The sequence below is a fragment of the Suricata suricatta genome, chromosome 5 (assembly GCF_006229205.1).
Source record: "Suricata suricatta isolate VVHF042 chromosome 5, meerkat_22Aug2017_6uvM2_HiC, whole genome shotgun sequence".
Classification (NCBI taxonomy): Eukaryota; Metazoa; Chordata; class Mammalia; order Carnivora; family Herpestidae; genus Suricata; species Suricata suricatta.
In genome coordinates, this window is record NC_043704.1 from 49,673,635 (window position 1) to 49,680,844 (window position 7,210).

Below are 7,210 nucleotides of genomic sequence, written 5' to 3' on the forward strand. Positions count from 1 at the left end.
ACATATACACACAGACATGTACATAAATGCTTTGGTAACTGTGAGACATTAGTTCCAAACACACGTATAATAGCCCACTATGAAGGCTCACTGGCTAACCATTTGCTATGACAACCTGTAAATTCATTTTACCTGGAATTCACTAGTCAAAAGTCTCCTCAGAGTGAATGCCCTGGGGGTGAGAGACCTGACAAACCCCTTTCAGTTGTAGGTACATCCAGGCGAGAAGATGGAGAATGTGTTGTTATCCATGGCCCAGTGGCTCTCCAGCAGGCTGGAGTTGTGAATGATATTCAATAGTCATGTCTTCTCTGAGATTATTTAAGAACTAATGATAGGTTGTGATCAGGAGAAGCCCAGGGAACTTCACGCCTCATTTCCCTGTGTTCTGAAGTGCTGTGTACCTCTTGGAAATTGGAAGTTCACGACACTGTTCCATTTTCTCATCTGCCTTTCTCAAGGACTGGAACCTATTCACCAGAGTTTGTCCATCCCCTTCCCCTTGCCTGCATACTGTAGCCGCCTTCTTGAAATACTATGCAGTTTTTGAACTCCAGAGAATAATGTTTATCTTAAGTTCTCATAATCACATGAACATCTTAATGCTTAGGCTTTCCAGTTCAAGTCCACTCCTAAACCACTGTGACCTTAAGCAAAATAAATACTTAGCTATATATGACCCAAGTCTGTGCTTCTCCAGGCCCGACCTTTGACAGGTTATCTGCCAGTCCGGAAGGAAGACTTTGATTTGCGAAGCCACGTGGAGACTGCTGGCCACAATATTGATGCCTGTTATCACGTATCAATCACAGAGAAGACCTGCCGAGGGTTCCTTATCAAAATGGGTGGAAAAATTAGAACTTGGAAAAAACGATGGTTTGTGTTTGATCGGAGTAAGCGCACATTCTCTTATTACGCAGGTGAGTGATGAAAAACTCTTCAGTGACGGAATCAAATCAGGAACTCCCTGTTAAAGCACAAAGGTAACAGAAGTCAGTGTAAATAGGTTGATTGGTAACTAATAGAATGAAGGACAATGTTAGCTTTTTAGATATATATTATCTTCTATTAAGGTTGCCTAGTCCCCATGATATGTATGATTTACTCTCTAAAAATAATAAGTATATATTATTTAAAAAGTGTGAATTAGTCTGTTCTCATTCTGAAATAACCTGAAGTCAAAATAAATGTTACATGGAACTTATCCCTTTAGACCAAAATGTTGACTTTTAAACCACAAAGCCAGAAAAAGGTTTCTGTTTATTTATTCATGGTCATACGCCCTACATTAGTCACATACAATTAGGTAGCCTTAGCTGACAGACATTCAGCTAGAGTTTATAAATTAGAATGGTTTTGAAGCAGAGGGTAAAGTTCCTCAGTGAATAAGTGAAAAACTATTGACTGAAATATTTTGGATTTTTCAAATGATGGATTGTAAGAAACATACCCACCTGAGTCTTCAAAAAATACAGGACTATTTATGTAACTGCTGTACTGATTAAGAAGTCTTGAGGTGCCTGGGTGGCTCAGTTTGTTAAGCATCTGACTGTAGCTCAGGTCACGTTCTCATGGTTTGTGCTGCCAGCTCAGAGCCTGGAGCCTGATTCCCATTCTGTGTCTCGCTCTCGCTCTTTGCCCCTCCCCCACTCCCACTCTGTCTCTCTCTCTCTTTCAAAATAAATAAACAGTGAAAAAAAAAAAAGGAAGTCTCTGGGCACCTGGGTGGCTCAGTCTGTTAAGCATCCAACTCTTGATTTCAGCTCAAATCATGATCTTAAGGTCATGAGATCAGAGCCCTGATTTGCCTCTGAGCTGAACGTGGAGTCTGCTTAGGTGCTCGGGCGCTCTCTCTCTCTCTCACTCTCTCTCTTTCTGTCTCTGCCCCTCTGCCCATCCCTCTCTCTAAAAAAAAGAAAGAAAGAAAGAAAGAAAGAAAAAGAAGTCTCATATTTACTCCTGGGTCACATAGGAAACATGTCTATTGTCAGCACAAATGTAGTTCTGCTCTCTTAAGCCAACGAAAGAATAGTATCACGAAGAGACCTGCTTCCTGTGACTGTATCAGCATTTATGAGCATTGTCAAAAACTGTTAAGTCAATGTAATAAGAAATAACAGTCTAATCATTTGATCTTGTAGTGTGAGGTCAGGATATGTTTAGGAAGAAAAGTATGAGAAACTAAGAAGCATATGGGAAAAAAAGGAAAGTCTGGCTGTGGGGCCCCAGAATTGGGGTGAGGAGGGCCCAGGGGTGTGTCCTTTTCAGTTAGGGGCTCTTTGGTGGGGCCCCAGTTAATGCAGTTAATGCTCTAGTGGCCCCCCAAGTGAATGGCCTAAATCTACCCCCCCGCCGCCCTGCCCCCCCAAGTTCCCTGCTCGCCTCTCTTGGACTTTCTGATCTTGGGTTCTAGGAGAATCCAAAGATGTTCTCTTCGGTTAGTATAATAGAAAAGATGCCAGTTTAATGAGAAATGCCAATTTAGTTCTGCAAAATCCATAAACACAACTTTATCCTGGGCTAGTCTTTAAAGACAACCTCACCCAGAATTTTCCAAAAATAAAATTTGGATTAACTTCAGACAAAACACCTTCACTTTTCTTCTCTGCTTCTCTTCTCGAAGAGCCTGATTTCATTCTTTCCTCTGTCAGGCAGGTCAGCTGCTCAGTGCCCCTTCCTCCTGACCCATATCAGAACCTGTGCTCCTAATGGCCACATACATGCATTTTTCCAAATGTAAACTTCTTGCTGATCGTTTGGTTTTTTTTTTCTCTTTAAGGACCCAAACCCTTTTGATATATGAACAATTACTCAGAACTGTACCATGTAAAACAGGCAGGAATTATGTTTCATTCAGCTTTTTTTAAAATTTTTTAATGTTTATTTTTGAGAGAGAGAGACATAGAATGCCAGCAGGAGAAAGGCAGAGAAAGAGGGCGACACAGAATCCCATGCAGGATCCAGACTCTGAGCTGTCAGCACAGAGCCCAACACAGGGCTCAAATTCAGGGACTGTGAGATCATGACCTGAGCCGAAGTCAGATGCTTAATCTACTGAGCCACCCAGGCGCTCTTCATTTGGCTTTTTAATATTTACATGTTATATAACTGACCGGTGAGTCCTAATTTGACACACACTGTCCATTTGGCTCTGTTTACAGCCATTGTTAGCTTGTTCACTCCCTTGACCTCCACCCCTACTCTTTCCTCAAACATCACCAAGTGCAGGAATAGATCAGTCCATAGGAAGTCATGCAGATTGCAGGTCAGGCCTGGACTTGACCCCACAGGGGCCACACCACCCCTTCAGCCTGTCCTGAGGTAAATGGGCACCGTGGGTTTGAAGGAGATGTAAACATGAGTGCTGACAGCGAGAGTCTTAAGTCTCTATGCTGATCATCCCCTGGCCTCCGTGCTTGGCCCCTACATATTAACTGGGTAACCTTAGAAGAGTCTCTAAAGAAAACGGAGACACAGAAAATATATCTGAATATTGATGGGATAATGCTACTGAAAGGAATAAATAACTTTTTAGGGTCAATTGACAATAGCATTATTGATTCTCTTCGTTCACAATATGAGGCCAGCGTTTTTGAGAGTTCTTTCTCAGATATGAAGAGAAGAGAAGCCCTACAAACAAAAGGGCTTTGTTCCTCAGTTTTCTGCCTCCCTGAAACACTGATAAGATTTACTTTTAGCTCCAGATTTTCTTTTACTTCTGCTTTCAGAAAATAAAGCATTATTGTATTCCTGATAATCCTGCAGTTTCCTTCCCAGTGAATTTTTGAGAGATTACATGGACCTTTTTCACGGAAACTGACTGAAACCCACTCACTGTGGCAGTAATTGAAACGGTGCTTCCCAAGGAAGAGAAAACAAACAAACGAAACATACAAATATGGTCCATGGTCAAACATGATCAAATAAGCTAGGGAAATGCTGAGTTAAATGTAATTTAATAGCTTTATATTTCTCCACTGAACCTCTCAGGGCTGCTGTTTTTCAGACTAGCTTTTCCTTGTTGTTGTTGGAAAAAAGGGACATTTACGTTAAGACCAGGGGCACCTGGGTGGCTCAGTTAAGCATCTGACTCTTGATTTCAGCTCAGGTCATGATCTCACGGTTCGTGGGTTCAAGCCCCACACCGTGCTCTGTGCTGAAGCACAGAGCCTGATTGGGATCCTCTCTCTCTCCCCTTCTTTGTTTGTCTTTCTCAAAAGAAAGAAAGAAACTAAAAGATACACTGTTGAGACCAAATTATTCACTCTGTTCATAACTTTTGTCGCATAACAGTATGTCAAGATTTTTTCTCTGACGAGCACATGCAGATCCATCTAGTCTTTCCAGTGGCTGTGAGGATTCCACTCTATGACCTGTCCATAACTGGATCAATCCCCTGTTAGAGTTCAAGCAGATCTGATGCTGCCTTCTGTTATAACAAACACAAATCCATGCACATGTGCATGGGTAGCTCTTCTACAATAAAGGTTTAGGAGTGGAAAGCTTTAGGAAGAGGATTTAGTTACCCCAACTGCCATTCAAAGGGAGCTTTCTGATTTGTACTTCCACCAACAGGGCACAATACAGGATCTCTCTGTTTGCAGTTTCATCCCTGCTTTTAAAACTCTTCACTATGCTCACATGCACTTATGATCTGCTCTGTGTTTCAATTACAAACTGTTTCAAGAACTTATTAGATCATAGAGTGCTGCCGTTTGTTTGGTGGTTTGGTTGTTTTTGTTTGGTTTTACGTTTTTGTTTGGTTTTTATAGCAAATTTGATGAAATCCTGGAAACAAATTGGAACATGCTGCATTGAAAGAGCATTAAATTATTGATGTGAAGCTCTACTGGGAACAGGGGGAAAAGCAAGCTGGGCAAGATATTCATAGAAATATAAGTAGAATATTAATAAGTAGGAATATAAGTAGAATATGACTTTAAGTTAGGTCAAAAAACACCCTTCTCTATAAACAAAATCTCATTACAACAGCTCTACATATTAACGTTTCCATTACAACCACGTTTTTGGAGAACATGGGGAGATATTCAGTATTGGTGTCAGTGGTGTTTATATTTTGTGTGCTAACTTGACTGTTAGTAGTTCTGAGTTGTTTCTGCCTCAGATTTGCTAGAGAGCTTTGGGCAAAATCAATTAGTTCCTGAGGTTTGGGCTGATTTTGTTTGTTTGTTTTCAATATAGAACTGGGGTAATGCCTTCACCTAAATTATCTGAATTAATCTTGGGTAACTTAAATACTAGATAAATATTGTAATAGTTATACTGAAATTATAATCTTCCCAGTCCATCATTGGTGATAAAGTATTTAACTATTATTGCAGACAAGCATGAAGCTAAATTAAAATGAGTGATATACCTCCAAGCCATTGAAGAAGTGTATTATGATCGCCTTAAGAATGCTAATAAGGTAAATAACTGATTTTGAGATGTGAATGCATAAGTAAGCTGGAAAAATGTGTTTTGAACTGCAAGCGGTTTAGATTTGTTTCTCTGACATAGCAGATTGACATAAGTAGAATCATTCTAGAAAAGTAAACATAGAAATAAGTAGTATAGCTGATCTTCTGTGGAAGAAAAAGTCAAGGTGAAGTGAGAAAATATTCTGGACATTTCGGCCTAGAAGACCTGCTAAGTGACTTGCTGAGGTTCTAAGAAGGATCTACTACCTAGTTATCAGGAAGGATCTTAGTGGGACTAAGAATAACAGCCGTTACTTATTGCCTACATGATCTGGGTACGGGTTGGGGCTTTAGCTACAAAGTAGCTTCCGAGAGCATTAGTTGGTGACCTCTCTGTGTGAGATTAATTGTGCAGTAAGGCCAGAAAAATAGTCGTGAGATAGATCCTGGAGGTGGGGGTACAGGTTGTACTGAAGCAAAAGTAATACCAATTTAGATTTCTATAAATTGGAGAACTTTTGGAGAGGAGAAAGCAGTCAGTCCTATATGTCTGGGTTATTTAATGTTATAACTTCAGGTGTTTGTTTTACATTCTTTTGCTTTTTTGATTTTTAGAGTTCTAATCCACTAATCACCTTTAGTGTCAAGACGCATGACAGAATCTACTACATGGGTGCGCCATCACTGGAAGCCATGTGGATCTGGATGGATGTTATTGTTACTGGGGCAGAGGGTTACACCCACTTCCTGTTGTAGTGAACAGGCACAACAGCCTACTTCAGGGCAGACTGCAATAGTCTCTGACAAGAATGAAGCCATATTCAATCCCGGGTGGAAAGACCCAACAGGTCCCTCCCATTAACTGTGTATATGAGAACTCCTTTCAAATTAACAGGAAGTCATTTATAAAGGAGAAAAAGGGGGTTTTGATTCAAAGCTTGATGATAAATAGCAGAAGGATTGAAGCACCTTTGAGAAAGAAAACACTATTTTGGTAAAATAACATCCCTTAGAGGAACATTTCTTATAACCTATTTTTTACCAATTGTTTACTTTGTTGAAATAAACGGAACAGTTTACAAAATGTATGTACTTGCAAATATGAAATTATTTTAGCACCCACATTATTGGCATTGACATTATTTGTTATCGACTGGCGTTTTAAAAAAACATTTTGCTGAAAGTTATTTTATAAGTAGAAGCAAATAAGGGCTTGGAGGAGAATACATTTTAGGATTTTTGCCCTAATTATTAAGTACTACATGTAAACCAAAGACTTGACATGACTTATGTTTGATAGTGGTAGTTTCCAGCGACATAGTGTTGCTCTCCATTTTAAAATGGTATTTCGATGCCATCAGTTGCCCAGGAAGTTGACTCTGGAAAGTTACCACTGGCATGAGCGACTGTACATATATAGCGAATCGCTTTTTGTAAAAGAAGAAAAAACAAAAAGTTGTGTGTCTTAGACAGAAGCAGATCTCTTAGACAGACATCCTGTCACTTTGAGCAATTTAAAATAAAGAGAATATTTCATGTTCTGCTAAAGCGTCCTCTCTTCCCAGCGCTGAGAATAAAAGTAGCCGGTAGCCGGTAGCTGATTTCCTTTAGGTGTCTGTTTCCTCCTGATCGTGGAATGCACCTGTTAACTGCAACCTCACATAACCTAACAATGAAGTCAGAGCTCTATTCTCACCAAAGAACAGACCAATGAAAATGCTTATTTACAGAAGTAGCATAGTTCTATAAAAAAGGAAAATGAACTCCAACTTAATGGTCTCTGCAATGTA

General features: G+C 39.9%; 1 long non-coding RNA gene across 1 annotated transcript; it reads left to right on the forward strand.

The window, feature by feature from the left end:
* Positions 1 to 245: 245 nt before the first annotated feature.
* On the forward strand, positions 246 to 6,508 carry LOC115291681. The gene is made up of 3 exons (XR_003908618.1): positions 246 to 920; positions 5,343 to 5,428; positions 6,036 to 6,508. It is a non-coding gene; the product is annotated as an uncharacterized LOC115291681 (long non-coding RNA).
* The last annotated feature ends 702 nt before the right edge of the window (positions 6,509 to 7,210 follow it).